At 38.6% G+C, this 17,332-nt stretch overlaps 1 protein-coding gene across 2 annotated transcripts in view; it reads left to right on the plus strand.

Annotated features, from left to right (window-relative positions):
* Positions 1 to 10,345: 10,345 nt before the first annotated feature.
* The window catches only part of ATG10 (autophagy related 10), a 214,151-nt gene continuing 207,164 nt past the window's right edge, over positions 10,346 to 17,332 (plus strand). For both annotated transcript variants that reach the window (XM_054578556.1, XM_054578557.1), the window contains exon 1: positions 10,346 to 10,394. The gene's annotated coding sequence lies outside the window, so the exon portion shown is untranslated. The remainder of the gene's footprint in view (positions 10,395 to 17,332) is intronic.

The following is a 17,332-nucleotide window of genomic DNA, read 5'->3' on the forward strand; positions in this document are numbered from 1 at the left end:
TAAAAGATTATATTCAAGCCTCAGGTTTGTGAGGATGTGCTGAGAAGACTAAAGGGAACTGCTGGCTTCAGGATTTGAAGCTTGAACATTTTTGTATCCTAGGAGTATGGATATATTTGTGAAAAGTTCTCGTTGCTTCATGGTCTTTCTTCTGTTTTCTCCTCTCTTCTGTAGAATATTATAATCTATTAAAGGTCTTGATTTTTTTTTGTTTTCAATTTTATAACTAATGTTAATAAATTTACATAATTATGGAGAGTTTTATCTCTGATAACTTGGACATAGTTTACATTTTATCTACTCAATGCTATTTTTATAGAAAATTATTAATATACTGATTGTATTTTAGATAAGGCAATGTAAGAAAATTATTTTTCCAAGTGGATCTAAAATTGTTGACTGTTTTTCTCTGAAATTTATTGATTGTTATTGAAAATGCTATTATTGAGTAACACTTGTCATAGGAATAATGATCTTACATGTAACTTACATATAAGTCACATATTATCTATCTATAATTCATTTGTAGTTCTTTTCATTTGCTCTTGTCATTTGGCACTTAGTGTAGAACAGCAATCTATAATAGTGTTTCTAAAAGCATCTAGAAAATTTCCATCTTGCATACATATAATATTTAAATTTAACTTTCATGTGCTTCATAGGTATTCTGTTTTAGAATAACATTATACAGCTTTGTGGTTGTTTCCTTACTAAAGCATTCTTAAATGATTTCCATATCAATCAATTCTATGCCTTGTTGTAATGTAAATAACTCCTAAAGACACAGTAAACTAGTGTTTGTTCTTTAGTAAACAGCTCTATCAGTGACTTTTTTGAAGATTGAGAAGGCTTATCAACATTATCAATATCAACGTCTGCCACATTGTTTTTTTTCCTTGGGAAATCTTTGATTGATTTAGTCTTAATATTCTTCCAACAACAAGATCTACACAACCTCATAAAATTTCTCAGGTTGAAAAGTCTCTTCAGAGTATTTGTCTGGAATCTTGGTGATTAAAGAGACTCAAAACTCTATTAATACAGGGGTAATGCTTGTCTTGATCATTGTATTTCCAGCACCCTGCACAGTGCCTGGCATATACTGATTCCTAATAAGTCTGTGAAAAGAATGGATGAATGTGAATAGGCTTACACTTTCAGTTTTTCAAAGAGAGCCAGTATGAGGTAGACTCACCATGATGGTTAATTTTGTGTCAACTTTATTTAGCTAAGAGATAACCAGATAGCTGGTAAAATATTATTACTGGGTGTGTCTGTGAGGGTGTTTCCAGGGGAGATTAGCATTTGAATTCATAGACTAAATAAAGATCACCCTCACCAGGGTGGTAAGGCGTCATTTAATTCCTTGAGGACCCAAATAGAACAAAACCATTCAGGAAAGGTAAATTTGCTCTTTCTGCTTGTGCTGGGCCATTCATCTCATTGGCCATCAGCCCCCAGCTCTTGAGCCTTTACACTTGAACTGGCCCTTTCACCATTGGCTTTCTTGTTCATTAGGCTTTAGATTTTAAATGAAACTGCTGGTATTCCATTGACTTCCTGAGTCTTCACTTTGGAGACCTTGGTATTTCTTAGTCTCTATAATCATGCGAGCCAATCACTCATAATCTTTCTACATATCTATACATATCCTATTGCTTTGGTTTCTCTGGGGAACCCTAATACCCCTGAGACTGGAAAAGTAGGTGTTCCTGCTGCCTATCATTACTGGAACCAATAAGTAGAACAAAGATTGAATATTTATGGGTGCTTTATTCAGATGCTGGTGACCTGAGAAGATGGTGGGTTATGTACCATCAGGAACCATCTTAGCATCAGCCCTGGCTGGCGTGGCTCAGTGGATTGAGTGCCGGACTGTAAACAAAAGGTTGGTTTGAATGCCTAGTCTAGGGCACATGCCTAGGATGCAGGCCAGGTCCCCAATATGGGGCGCACAAGAGGCAACACATTGGTGTTTCTCTCCCTCTCTCCTTTCCCTTCCCTTCTCTAAAAATAAATAGATCATCTTTTTTTTTTTTTTTTTTAGATTTTATTTATTTATTTTTAGAGAGGGAAAGGGAGGAAGAAAGAGGAGAGAAACATCAATGTGTGGTTGCTTCTTATATGCTGCCTACTCCCATGCCCCCTACTGTGGACCTGGCCCACAACCCATGCATGTGCCCTGACTGGGAATCAAACTGGTGACCCTTTGGTTCACAAGCCAGCACTCAATCCACTAAGTGATACCAGCCAGGGCTCAAGTGGAAGTTTTTATAAAGAGAAGAAAGGGTAGGTAAGTGATTTGGAAAAAAGATTAACTAGATAAGAGTTGTAGTCCAGTGGTGATTTTCCTAGTACTTCTTTATCTGCTGATCAAGAATTCTTCATCTGCGTCCTTCCCTGGAACACAATGGCTCAAATACCATCTCCCCTGGGGCACAAGGTTGAATTGCTTGGCCACCTTCTGGGGTCAGTGGTCCTGTGTTCCAGCTCCTGGAATAGCAGCTTTCCACATGCATTAATCACTTAAGCCTATCAGCTATGACTGAAGCCAAAATCTTTAACTTGTGAGTTCCCCTATTACACCCACTGATTTGAAACACAGGTTTTCTTGAGGTCCCTGCTTTACTTTAGCCTGCATTCTTTCCTTATTGCCTAAATGTATTACTAGCATTCTCCTAGCTCCAAGGTGCCAATTCCAGATCATTTTACAGTTCCCCATCAAGCAAAATTTCTCTTGAGTTGGTTTTATACCAACCCATTTGTACCATTTCCTACTTTCCTCATCACCATTTTTTCCCTTAATCCTCCACATTCACCTAGGTTTTGGGTACTACACTCACTATCTCTCCCACTGAATTCCTGCAGAAATTTCAATGACTTCATGAATGAGCCCACTGACTACTATAGTATAGACTCAAAAAGTGGCTCTATAGAAAATAACCTCAAAGGGCAATCTGATTGTAAATTCCTAATAGGGTAGGTCATGGTGGGTAGCCACACCCCAGGCCTATAACTTTTTAGTAAAAGGCTTATTTTTGATTTAAGCAAGCCCTGTCCATTGTTTCTGTACATCTAGGTTAACACATCCTTGAAATAAGCCATAATCACCTTCAAAAGAACATGTAATCTTGTTAACTATCCTGTAATCCAATCCCTGCCTTGCTTTCTCCCATCTTCATGTAATCTTTCTCCTTTCCTTCTTTATTTCAAATGCAGAGCATTTGAGATCTTGCTCCCTGGCATATGTTGTCAGTTTGGCTCAAATAAACTCATAAAAATTCTCTACAGGCTTGGATGTGCTGTTGTTTATTAAATGCTATGGTTTCCCTTCTACTCTACTTCAGCAATGCACCTTGGATTGACCTCTTGGGCATTGTCCTCACCTGGAACTAACTGATATACCTGGAATCTCAAATATCAATCCTCTCCAAACATACCCTCCTATTCTGCCAGTCCTCTCCTGTTTCCACAACCTACTTCCCCTCTTACTTTTATCACAATCTTTAGTTACTTGATTCCTCCCTCTCCTTTTCCCAACTCTTTTGGTCTTCTCTTAAAATGACTTCCTTACTATTCATTCCAGACCCTATGAATCTCGCTTCTAACACTCTCCTACCAGCAAACACAGTTTACTTGGCCTGTTCCACTCTAGTACCCTGCAAGCCTGCAATTCTAGATTTATGCACTCACCTCTGTTTTACACTTCTTTACCCAAGCATGGTAAGTGGTACTGAAAAAAAAAAATCACACAAAACATAGGAATTAGTATCTCTGTGAATATAGGAATCCAGTCTTAACTATACCCTCAAATCCTATGTACTTTCTCAGTTTCTCAGCTTCTCTTATTTCCTTTGAAGACTGTTAAGCACCTCTCTCATTTTCAGAAAATGGCTCTAATTTGTCCTTTAACAGAGAAAGTAGGAACTATCAGAAATGAACTTTCCTTAACTCTTCCTCCACAGCATTTCTTCCCTCCCAAATAACAAAGGCATTTGTTTCTACTCTTATCACTGCATTTTTTCCCCTTTGCCTTTCTTCTTATTATGCAAATTAGACTTGGGACTCAACCCCTTCCTTTTTCAGGGACTGTGTTGCCTCAATTGTCTCCTCTTTCCTTTTAGTTTATGTGCTTGGCTTATAGACTGGATCGAGTCATATCCACTTAAAAAATGAAACATCAGAGTATCCCCTTCTCTTGGCTTTATCTTCTCCTTCTCTTTCAAGAAAAGCTTGAGGCCTCTACTTCCTTGCTACTTTCCTTTTCTGTTGCTTTTATTTATTGTTTCAAAGACTCACCCACTTTGTAGCCTATCAGACACTGACTTAGACTACCACAATATCATCAAAATTGATTTTAAGTCACTAAATGTCTTCTTAATTTCCAAATCTAGTAGTCACTTTTCAGTGTTAATGTTACTTAATTTTTTTTGCTTTATTTTTGATATTGTTAACACTCTCTGGGAACTCTCTTCTTGTTTTTTTTTTTTTTTGTCTTTTATTTTTATTTTTTATTGCACTAGTCTTTTCTGTCCCTCTCCTAATTCTTTAGAATCTTTGTGGGGTTTTCTACCTATGTTTTCTGGGGTTATTTTTTGCTTTTTCTTTTACTGTATTTTATTTTTTAAATTATACTCAACAATGTTATGTTAGCTTCAAGTGTACAACGTAGTGATTCAACATTTACATACATTACAAAGTAATTACCACAATAATTCTAGTAACCATCTGTCACCATACAAAGTTGTTATGATATTATTTACTATGCAAAGGTCTGTCCAGAAAAAGTCCAGCCATTGTTAATATAATGAGAACTGTTTGTGTAATATCAATGTAACCTGGCAGCCAAGGGGACTGGACTGGAATGCGCATGTGTGAACAATGACAACTTTACTGTACTAGTCAGTGGGGGTGGTAGATGCTATTGAGTGAGCATGTGTACTGTGTAGCCATTGCATTTAAAATGACTGAGTGAGCAGAGCAACAAATCTGCATCAAATTTCCTGTTAAGCTTGAACATTCCTCCATGGAAACGTTGGATAATTCAGAAGGCCACAGCTAGGGGCAACTGGTGATTGGCAGCTTCATCGTGACAATGTGCCTGCTCATGCATCACATCTCATGTAGAGTTTTTTGGCAAAACAGCAAATCACCCAGGTGACTCAGTCCAGATTTGGTGTCCTGCGACTTTTGGCTTTTCCCAAAACAAAAACCACCTTTGAAAAGGAAGAGATTTCAAACTATCGGTGAGATTCAGGAAAATACAATGGGGCAGCTGGTGGCAACTGGGAGAAATGTGAGGTCCCAAGGTGCCTATTTTGAAGGTGACTGAGGCATCATTGTCCTATGTACAATGTTTCTTATATCTTATATATTCTTCAATAAATGCCTCTATTTTCCTATTACATGGCTGGATGCCTTCTGGACAGACCTCATATTCCCTATGCTGTACATTATATCCCTGTGACTTATTTTATAACTGGAAGTTGGGATTTCTCAATCCCCTTTTAAAATATTGATGTTCTCTAAGATTCAACGCTCCCCCCATCTCTTCTTTTCTCAGTCTATATATTTTCTTGGTATAGTGTCTTCTGTAATCATAGCTTCAACTATCATCTGTATACCAATGATATCCAAATACAGAGGAGTGACTTTTTCCGAAGGGGTTAGGATCTAAAGTCAGTGTGAAAAGCAAAAATAGAGTAGAGTTAAAATTACCTTTGAAAAATCTCTGAATACTGTACACATGATGTTGAATATATATATACTATCAATCAAGAAATCCTACACAGCCAGCTTTCCTCTGCTGTTGGAACAGAAGGCTGTTTCTTGAGTTGAATACCAGATGAAGTTGTTGGCTTGCATTTAAGGGCCAAGTTATAAGAAAAATATGTTTTTGTTTTTTTGCCAAGTACACATAGTAGAGTGAATATAAGTTAAGTAAGTATAGGAGATAATTCTGCTGTATATATTTTCAGCCTGACCTCTTCCATGAGTTCTGGACTTATACACTAAACTGCTGAATGGATGTTGCCTTTTGGATATGCCAATCCAGATTGTTTTGGTTAGATTTCTGAAAACTGAAGAAATGAGTTAACTTACATTCTACTTAGCAAAAGCATTTATTGAAAGCACAAAGTGATGTTACAAGGATACAGCTCACGTGTGGATTGTTTTCATATCATCTGGAATGATGTTCTTATTCTAAGAAGATGTCCTCTAGCACCATACAGCTGTCCACATACCTGTCTACCCAGCTGGGGCCATAGGCAGCCTCAGACTGGTAGAATCTCTAGGCCAAGCATCACACAAGCCATTAACCTCTGGCTGAACAGTGTTATTGGAATTAGTGTATAAGAAGGTATTTCAATTCTTTATTGGTCCTTTCAAGTGCTATACTTCACCCATGGGTTGTTACATCACCCTACAGAACATCCTTATGAAGCCATCATGACAAATCAGAGAAGCAAAAACCCAGCATTTCCCCACTGACCAGACTGAACATCTGACCAACCCAAGTAGGGTGTGGTGCGTTTATTAAGAGCCAATATCAGAGACAAGTCTATACGGAAATAAGATTTACCTCCTCTTTAGCACACATACCAAATGACATAAAAAATGAAAAGCATCAGCCCCGCCCGGTGTGGCTCAGGTGATTGAGCATCCTTCTGCAAATGTTGCTGGTTCAATCTTCAGTCAGGGCGCATGCCTGGGTTGAGGGCTGGTCCCCAGTTGGGGCATGTGTAACTGATCAATGTTTCTCTCACACATTGATGTTTCACTCCCTCTCTTTCTCCCTCCCTTCCCCCTCTCTAAAAATAAATAAAATCTTTAAAAAAATAGTTAAAGCATTGTAATAAAAGGCAGTCAAACATTACATTAAAAAAATGCAGCAACACCATTCAACTGTGGCCTATTTCACTCCACATTTAGCATTTTAACAACATTACAATTCAATGGGACTGGACGTCTTTTAGTGTCCTCTTTCTTCCTGTAATTATTTATGTTCCATAATGTATCTTTTAATGTACCTTGAGTATATATATAATAATAATGTCTCTTTATATCCTCCTACAATCTATGCCTACATATTTACACTATCAGCCCTTTAATTTTGTAACTGAAAGGAGGTCCAGCTGCCCACTGCTACAAAAGCCAGGACTTGAGAGGCGGGTGCTGATGTAAAAAAAAGTAGTTTATTTGCAGATACTGGAAGATGAGGGACTCATATCTTGAAGCCTGTCTCCTGGGAAGATGGGGGCATCATGTCTCCACATCTCAGTGGAGGCAGAGGTTTTCATAAGGAGGGAGAGGGGAACAGAACAAAGATCAAGGGAGGGTGTTAAAAAGTTAGCTACATGCAAACTAGCACAGTCCATTCCGATAAAGCAAATGGTGGTCCAATGTGCATCGTCCCGGTTTAGTCATCCAGGCTTCAGGTCATCCTGACTATACGTCATCCTGGCTCCATGGCTGACGGTCAGCAAATCTCCTGGAAGTGGGATGCTTGAAGGTCAGTGTCTGTATCTTTTGAAATTAGTCCCTAGGGTACTTATACAAACATGCTGTTCAACTACAAGCTACACATCAGACAGGCAGCACTTACAGAAACAATGTCCAAAAAGATGATAGGGTGGGTTACAATTTCCACCCTTACAATTTTCCACTCTTACAATTTGAGGAAGGCTGAGCCATGCAGGGGCATTCTCCATGGCCAACTCGGGTTTGCAGAAGGTAGGAAATTGCACATTTGGAATGTCCTATAATCATCCTCTGATGGCCATCACATTTTGGCTTTTCTCCCTTTGAAGTTGACCTCTTTACCTCCATTGTTACTCCATTTATAGAACAACAGGATATAATTTGTATCCAGATAACATTCCTTTCTTTGTGTCAAACACATATTCAGTAATGTTAAGATCATAAATAATTTGCTCTCATTTAAAATCACAGATATCAATGTTAATTTTAACTTTTATTTATTTAATAAAACTCAGCCACCCCAACAGGGCCTCAGTGTTAATTTTTTAAACTGAAGATAGCATTCTTTATTTTTATTATAAAAAGTAACACATTGATAATACATTACTTTTCCCTAAATCTGAAATTTAAAAAAGTATGAAAAAGAGAAGTCATTCATAATTCCCTTACCTAAGGATAGCCATTTTTAACTTTTGGTTATAACCTTTACCGTTCTTCTATAGGAACATAAGTGAGGTCATACTTTAACACATTGTTTGTATTTGGCCATTTTTCCACGTTTGGAAAACACAGGTTACATGATCATAGTAATGTTTTTATTATGCCATTGTCTCTATGTATCAATCCAATAAATTTGAAAATGTGTATCTTTTTGTTCTCCACAGCTCTGCAAAGTGGGGATTATTACTAATTCCAATTTATAGAAATATAGGTGCTAAGATTCAGATTAAGTGACTGCACCAAATTTACATACCAAGTAAGTGTCAGAAATAAAGCTTGCTCTATGACTTCTTGACTCCATATTGGTGCCCTTTCCACCCAGCATGTCTCCTGTCTCTCTAATAAGATAATACAGAGGAAGGGGCTGTGCAAATGTATGTTGTTATTTATTTTAAGAGGCAGCCTAAAGGGAGTCATTGCCTTCGGAGCAACGTCTGATTTGGTCTGAATTTAGGGGAGTTTTCTAAATTAAATCTGTACAAAGGCTTCCGGAGCTGCAAACTGAACTTATCTCAATGTAAACATCGTTATAACACACCAGTATCAATACACAGTGAATCCTGCAATGAGAATGAATTCTCGATTTATAAACATAGCCATACCATATTAAAGACCAAAATTTTCTGTACATTAGAATCATCAAACAAGCTCTAAGCTAAGGAATGTGATATATAATTATAATCATAGAACACAGTTTTTATTTCCATATTGATCACAAAATGTCTAATTTATATACATAGCTGCTGCAACATGTTAGGAAATTCATCTTTACTACGAGTATCTTTTTAAAAAATTGAATGTAAGACTATTGTACATGCAGTGAAATCTAACCTTTTATAAGTTTTGGTAAACAAAACATCGGTGTAATCACTAACAAAGTGAAGATATAGAACAGTCCCACTAGCTCACCGCCGCCCCAAATTCCCTCATGTTTCTTTTTGGTAGCCCTTTCCCCTAGTCACCATTGATCACGGTTCTGTCCATTTTAAGGACCTTTTTATTTTGAAATAATTATAGACTCACAGGAAATCACATAGTACATTAGAGTCCCGCATACCCATCCTCTAACCTACCTTTCTCTAATGGTGACTTTTAACATAATTCTTACACAAGATCAAAACCATGCCCGGGACATTTGAAGGCAGGTTTTCCTTTCACTTCCTTGCTTGTGTTTACTCTTTACTTTAGACACTAGTTTAATTCTGCTGTGTTCAAAGGAGCAGATGCTAGTTTTCTCTCAGATGTCTGCTGTTGCGTTTTCCGTATTTCATTTCGATCGCCTTTAATTCTCCTACAGCTTTCCCTAGTTGTTTCTTTATTCCACCGTTTTCCTCTAATTTAATTCTGCTGCTAGATTTTCTTTTCTTTTTTCCCCTGATATATGTGCCGTGGATTGTCAATTCGCGGATTCCTAACTTCTAGATTGGTGCTTCAGTTTGGTCCTTTTGTTTTAATGGCAGGGGTGGGGTGGGGAGGGGGCGGGGTGGATAGTCCTGCTTGGGCCTTCCTTAGGTATTTACAGTAGTTTTGCAGTGTGCGTGTATCTGTTAGCTGGCGTGGTTCTCCAACCTCTTAAGAGAGATGCTAATGACACTGCACAATTCGGCCCCGTTCTAGCTCTATCCTTTCTCTATTGGTCACCCTTTTATTTTCCTGCCATTTGACTAATGTTAGAGAGCGTGCCGATGCCCTTGAAAGCGCTGGCACCCCGTCTCCTGGTTTCGGCTTGCTCCCCGGCCGCCTTTGTGCTTCGCAGAGGGTAAAGACTTCCGTTCCCGGGCCAGCCGGAGACGTGAGGGGCGGGGACTGGATGGCTGTCTACGCGGGCAGCCTGGAGGTCACACCCCCAGGCCCTCGCCGCGCGCGCAGAGACCCGGGTGTTTGCCGTGGCGCTAGGCAGGCCCCCTGGTGCGCGGGAGGCGCAACGCGCATGCTCCAACTCGGTAGCCCGCGGCGGCGGCTCCGGCTCAGGGAGGGGGTGGGCACCTCCCCTGGTGCACCTCCTTCTGGCGTGGCTCTGCTCCTCCGTCGCCACCCCTGTGGCTCCCAGGGGTCCGTCCCACTCCTCCTTGAGGCCGCTGGCGGGGCTGTAGCTTGTGAAGTTAAGGGTACCGCGCCCCGGCTCCCCTCCCCCAGCCCTGTCGCCCCGCCCTCGCTGGGCTGGGCGGCCGGGTCTGGCCGAGCGGAGCCGGGTGAGTATTCCCATAGCCTTTGCGGGCTGCCCCTTCCCGGCTCAGCTGCCCGCACGGTTCTCACAACACTCCTGGGACGGGGAGAAAGGGCGAGTGCGGGTGGGCGGGGAAGAGCCCAACCCTGCACAAAACGCCGGGAAAAGGGGCTTCCGCCAGAGAAACGCAGTCACGGTCCCCACTGTCGCTGGAGCCGCATTCCGGGGTGGCCAACTGCCGGGGGGAGGGGAAGTGAAGGGGGCGTGCCCCCTTTTGCGGGGGTCAGGCTCTGCCATGCGCACTCCTAGGCCCCTACCGGGACCTCACCTTTGACGTAGGTAGTTACTGCCCTGTGGTTAAAGCTTGCACGGGGATAGCAAGTCTTTATCCGTGTAACCTTGAAACAAAGGGTTTTAAATTACTGGAAAGTACAATGGTCAAGCTCCTCTTGAAGGGGTTTCAGATGGACTATCAGGAGGAAAAACCTAATATTTATAAACAAAATTTTTTTTCCTCCAAAGTAACCTAGCTGAAATCACGAAGGGGGTTGGGAGAGAGAAGAGTAATTAACCGATTTATAGAAACATTTACTTTTGCAAAAATTAAAAGCATTTCAGAAAGGCAAAATCATAGCTACATGTGTTCTCAAACTCAAAATGGACTGTTGTCTACCTAATAACGCTCACCCGAGAAAGAACTAGTTATCTAGGGGACTATATTTTGCTTGACATAGTATTGATTAGAGCCCAGGCTGTGCAGTTACCTTTTTTTGTTGTTGTTTAATTGAGATGAAAATTATTTCTGAATGGGAGAAAAAAATACAGAAGGTTGTGGTTTTATTGCCCTATTTCCACGGTTTTTGTAATTTTTACCATTCAGCTTGTTCCTCCATTGTAAGTTCAATGAATCCTTGCCACAGGTTCACTTTGTTTTTATGAATCATGTTTCTAAATTAAAAAAACCCCTACAGTTTGACAATGGCTTCCACTTCTTTGTGGTAAGAGCTTAAGTTTGTACTTTTAAGACTTGGAAAACATAGGCCCTGTTTAGTACTCAACTCCATCGTAGGACCTTAACTTCTTGCTTCTGAAGGATCAGATATAGGCAAGAAGAAACATCTACAAATTGAAAACATGTCCCCTCCCCCCCAATGTTGAGTATTGAGAAATTCAAATTAAAGTCGTGCAGTTACAAGGTTTAAGAATTGTTATTGATATTTTAATGGGGGAAATTAATGGAAGCAGTTCCCATCAGTTCTGAACTGAGTTCACTATCGAATGTTACAAGATTATTTCTGCACCCTCTTTTCTCTCCTTCCCACTTCCCTTTCCCCTTAATTTGGGATAAGATTAACTGAGATTTTGCTATATGATGAGGCAGTCGAGTTTGGCATAATGTTTTGTGACAAATTTTAAAGTGGTAGCAGTCCTTAATGCTTGTATATTTCTGAGAAAGATACCCAATCCTTTAGGAAAAGCAAGAAGGTAAAGTTCAAATAAGCAGATTATTTAAAACTGGACTTGATATGATTAATATCTTTGAAGTCTAGAAATGTGTTTTGAGAGTCTAGAGGCATGATTTGAATCATTTAGGGAACCATAACAACAAAACACCATAGAGATTATTTGGTGATTATCCTTTGAAAACAGATATCTTCAGGTGTCAAGCATGCTGACTACAAAACAGTCAGAAAGTAGGGGAAGAGAGAATAAACCCTACTTAAAACATCCAGATTAGGGAAAGGTTGCTAAAACTACGCAGAATCAGAGTCTGCACTCGTGTACATGGCATCCCAAGCCTTGAAGTGCTTGATCTCCTAGGTTTACGGGACCCAGGAAGAGAATTTATGACTGTGAATTGATCGCTGTCATGTAATAGCTTTCAGAGAAAAACTTTTTTTAATCATCTCTTTTGAGCTCAAGAACCTACAATGGTTTCCTATTGCCCACTGCTTAAATTAAATCTTTTGAGTTTTAAGACTATTTATAAACTGCCTCCCTTTTTTCTTGTATTCCTTAACCTATATGCTCCGGTTAGATTCTTTTCCTGTCTACTCTGCCTCATTTCAACATGATTCTACCCCCCTGCCCCCCACTAATCCTCCTCATCCCTTTATGTATTATATTTCTGCCTTTCAGTATCTTCTTATAATTAATTAAGGATTATCGAAAGTATGACTTCAGACTGACTCAGGTCAAATTGCTACATTTAACAGCTGTGTTTCCTTGGACAAATTACATAACCTCTCTGTCCCAATTTCCTCATTTGTAAAATGGAAAAAATAACAGTAATTACCTCAGGGTTTCAATGAAATTTCAACAAGTTGATACAGTTTTTGACTTATTGTTAGAGCTCAATACACACTATTAAAATTATTATTTTAATCTGTACTAATCCTTTAAACAGTGGTTATACAATTTATCACTAGTTTTTGCTGTCTTTTATTTCTAACGTTCTTTTCAGTTTGAATCTTTTCTTACAAATTTGATTACAGATTGTTAAGGCAAAGATTACATATTATATCTTTTAATATGAAAAGTCAGAGTTTTGAAAAGTCAGAGTTTTCCCAGGATACTACAGACTCAATATAGTATTTTTTTCTATCTTTCTAATATTCTTTTTTTCTGTTTTTCATTTTATTTTGTTGCCTATATTTTTAAAATTTATACCCTATTTGGTTCTAAAAATATTTGAGGTAGTTTATAATCTGTATATAATATAATAACATACAAAATAAAGATAAATTAGGGTCATGAAAATACGAAGCTTGACTAGAAAGGCTGGAGTGTGTTTTACTGAAATACATACCATGAAAAGTTGTGTAATTATTAAAGATGGACCACAACTAAGGTCTGAGCGTCATAATGGTCAGAGGAAAGAACACAGCTTCTTTGGAAGTAAATATTTAGTGAGTGAAATGCAGATTGTGAAGATTTCAAAGACAAGCTAAGGAACCCTAGGGTTAAATACTCTGGATTTTGTTAAGCCCCAACCTACTTCCCAATGTTTTTTCAAAGGGGTCTTAATTGGCATTTTTATGGGACTGTCTCATACCTTGTAGGATGCTTACTGTAACTCATTCCTGAGCATTAACCGGCAGTAACAAAGTACAACCCCTTCTCTTTGTCAGAGGCTAGTATGATCCCACTCATTTCCAAACAGCTCCTTTGAAACTGGTCCCTCCTTATTCTGGGAACCACTGAAACTTATCTGCTCATATTTTACCAGCCTTTGCTCTGTGTACTGCCACTTTTAAAAAAAATTTAGCACAGTCTTTTTAGGCCTTGTCTGCAGGAGCTCTTCCCTCTTTTGGGCATGACTTTCTTTGTTTCCACTTTTTAGGCCCTTATTCAAATCCAAAATTCAGTTCCTCAGGAATGGAACTCAGGTCTTCCAGACTCCCATTTTTGGAGTCTTCTCTGATTTCACCAGGAAAATTTTGATACTCCTTTCTAGAAGGACACACAAAGCAAGTGCTAGGATATTGTAGATGCTGAGTGAATGAGTGAAAAGCTTGTGGAAATAAAAAGGCACATTAATCTAGTCTTCAGTGAAGACTTTGCAAAAAGAAAAAACTTTAAAGGGATTGTCAATTCCATTACCAAAATCTCCAACTACTTTTTTTCCCCCCAAAACTATAATGCTTGGTAGTATATTTTAAAAACACATAGCTCTATAATCTGTATTTAGACTAACATGAAGTCTATAGCTTGTAATATAGTGTTAATCATTTTCTTTACCTTTTTATTTGTTGAGTATGTCATTAGTTCTTGTCTCCGACTAGAGGTAAGTACTGCTATTCAGAAGCAGCAAGATAGTTTGAGCTGGTAGAGTAGCTCAAACTAGTGGTGGAACAACTCCTGTGCTTTCAGAGAAATCTTGTTTTACATGAAGAAATGATAATCTTCTTATACAAGGAATGACACTCGTATCAAAAAGATTAGATGTCACGCATCTATTGTTTAAATGGGAAGAGATACAACTTGTCTAAAAGCTAGAAAGTTGAGGATAAAGGTATTATAAAGAGGTAGAGATATGTATCGATAGAATAAATTCATTTAAATTTTTGAGCTTCTCTTGGATTTATTACATTTATTTAATGTTTCCCATCTGCCCAACTCTGTTATAGGCACTAAGATGCAGAAGTTTAAGTCAGAAGTTCTCAGATGTTTAGACACTTTAGAGTTCCTTGCTGTGGAGCAGATAGATGAGGCTATCCCTAGTTTTTGTTCCTTTGTAGGTTAACTGATTTTTCTGCTTGCATCTTTGCTTTTACTTTTACATTTTATTTTTAAAGATATTCCACTGGCTTACCTCTAGACTTAGGTTTCTTTCCAACAGTTTTCTCAGAAACATAGTGAATTATTTCAATTAATGGGAGTAAATCTTTTTGGTGGTTTGTTTTTTTATTCTTTTTGTTGCCAGTGAAACTTTTTAATCCCTTTTTTTTCTAGCTCAGGAGTAATTTTTCAATTTCATGTTTGCTTATGGTTTCAGTTCAGAAAAGCCAGTTGTTTTGTAGGTTAGATCTGTATTCTTTGTACTTCCTGTCAATCAGTATGCGTTCTTTTCATCTTGGTACTTTTCCTTCTGTGTGTTTTGAGATCTCACGTGTGCATGCTAAAATACTAATTAGATTTTTTCCTGCTTCTGTACTTTGTTGCCTCTAATGTAGAATTTGTTCCTACTGTTAAGATATGCTTGAATTCACTTCCAGTTTCTCTTTATCCAGTTTTTTTTTTTTAAAGCTCAGCTGTTGTTCCCTCCCTGCCACCATCTCTTTTTTTTGGAGGCTGGGTTTTCTTTTTCCTTTTCATTCGGGTGCATAAAGTAGATACTCTAAGTTTTCTCCTGATTCCCAATGTAAAGCCCACTTTAGCAGCAGGCTTTCCCTCTTCCTCTTTATCAGGGTGCTCCTCTTTCTTATGGGGCAAGAGCTTCTTATTGACCCAGTACTGTTACTGATGTTTTTGGTTTTCTTATCTTGAGAGCAGAGGGATAAGGATGGTGCTGACCTGGCCAGGGTGTGCAAGATCCCTTCATCCCTTTTACTACATCTGGATGCTGGAGGATTCTTGCACTCCTCTGTGTTGGGTTGTTCAGCAGGTTGATGGGTACAATGAAATATATGAAGGATAGATCTTTTCCGTACCCAGAAAAGTTCCTTCCTTTCTTATTGTGTAATCTTCTGCTCTTGTGTTTATAATGAGGGGAGTAATTTTTTTTTTGCATGATTTGAAGTAATTTATAGTTTTTTGAGACTTTTTGAGGGAAGGGGCAGTGATAAAATTATGCTGAGGCTCATCCTATTCCCACAGCTTCCCGTTGCTGACTTCACATCATAGTATGCTATGCTCTATTTGGCTTCACCTTCCACTTCTGGCCATGAACATTATGTTATTGGGAGACAACTGCCTTGAAAAAGAATGAATGGGGATTGGAAGCCAGTAGGGGATGGGTGCAGCTCAGGTTCTTTTTCCTGAAGGAAATGTAGAATGGGGACAGTGAGATGTTTTCTTAACCTCTTTCTAAGTGGAGCCCTGACTGCAGAGGTGATGCAAGCTCAGCTGCTCTTAAAGATACCTCAGTTCCAGTCCAGGTGCAATGTTGTATCTCATTTAAACTTTGATCTGGGAATGTGTTTCAGTGGGAACCCAAGGAGGGAACACGGAGCCTACTGTTCAGCTACTGTCATGACTGAACATACATCCTCTCTTTTGCTGCCTTCCTAGTTTTTGGATCACCTGGGCCATGCCTGCTGTGCCCTACCGAGGCTGCCAAATGCCTTGAAGTCCAGGCCCTTCACTGGCCCCATCAAAATGATCCCCCCCTTTTTTTTTTGGTCTCAATTTTCTAGCATTATTCCTTCTGAAAGTATTTCTGGTGCTAATGATAATCCTTCTGGTCCGGGCCCAGGATTCCACATTTAAATTTGTACTCTGGGTGATTCTTTGCTTTCTAAAATTTGAGGACCACTGCACAAGAACCCTGCTAAGTAAGTGATTAACTAATTAAATGAATTCAAACCAAATTCTCATAAAGGTAATGCGTTGAGTTTACCTTTCTAGCTAGCAATTGCGTGCTTTGTTAGAACAGAGTCTAAATCTAAAGTCACAATTATGTAAAATTTTTGCAGGTAGGGACAACTACAGAGGAAGGTGCTTACTTTTATTAGTTAAAAATGATATTTAAGGTATAAAGGTATGCATAGAATGTTCTGTGATAATCACATTTTTATAAATGATCTTAAGTTCTGGGGAAATTTAGTTATATTTCTTAAAGTGTTTTAGTCTCATTATGACTCTGATACACACTGATTTACAGATTCACCACAATAAATTTGTCTGACCAAAAAAAAAAAAATCAGTTCTCCACACATTAGATTAAAAATCACGTAAGAAATGTGGAGCATAGTAGTGAAAAAAATTGTTTTTAATTAAAAAGGGTCATTTGAACAATGATTATACATGGTGTTAGAATTCACTGGGGCTGCTTTATTGAAAAGATACATTTAATAGCAGCAGAATAAGCTTCTTCACACTGTCCAGTCTTAGCGCTAACCTGTAGTTTAGAAAGACTGCCTTCAGTTGGTGGGAAAAAATTTATTTTACCTTTCCAATCTGTAGTCTCTGCTGAAGCAGTTAAAGAAAGGTTTTGATTGAGTTAAAAAAAATCAAACAGTTGTTTAGTAAGAGTGAGACTCGAACAAAATAGATGTATTAACTTTTATTTTATGACACAAAACAGCTCTGACTCTTATCTAACTTTTACTTATAAGAAATGAGAGGTTCATTGCTTAGGAAGAGGTGAGAATTAGAATTCACCTTTTTACTGCAAGTTTACCTATGTTCTGTTGTCACTTCTGATGTAAATTTAAGATAGCTCAAGTCTGGAGACATAGGCAGTTAACATCTAAGGTTTTTCATTCGCAAATTAAGGATTATTTTTGCCATTATTGCTTA

Source organism: Pteronotus mesoamericanus, unplaced genomic scaffold (genome assembly GCF_021234165.1).
Source record: "Pteronotus mesoamericanus isolate MK-2021 breed Mesoamerican mustached bat unplaced genomic scaffold, CSHL_Meso_final contig_50, whole genome shotgun sequence".
Lineage (NCBI taxonomy): Eukaryota > Metazoa > Chordata > Mammalia > Chiroptera > Mormoopidae > Pteronotus > Pteronotus mesoamericanus.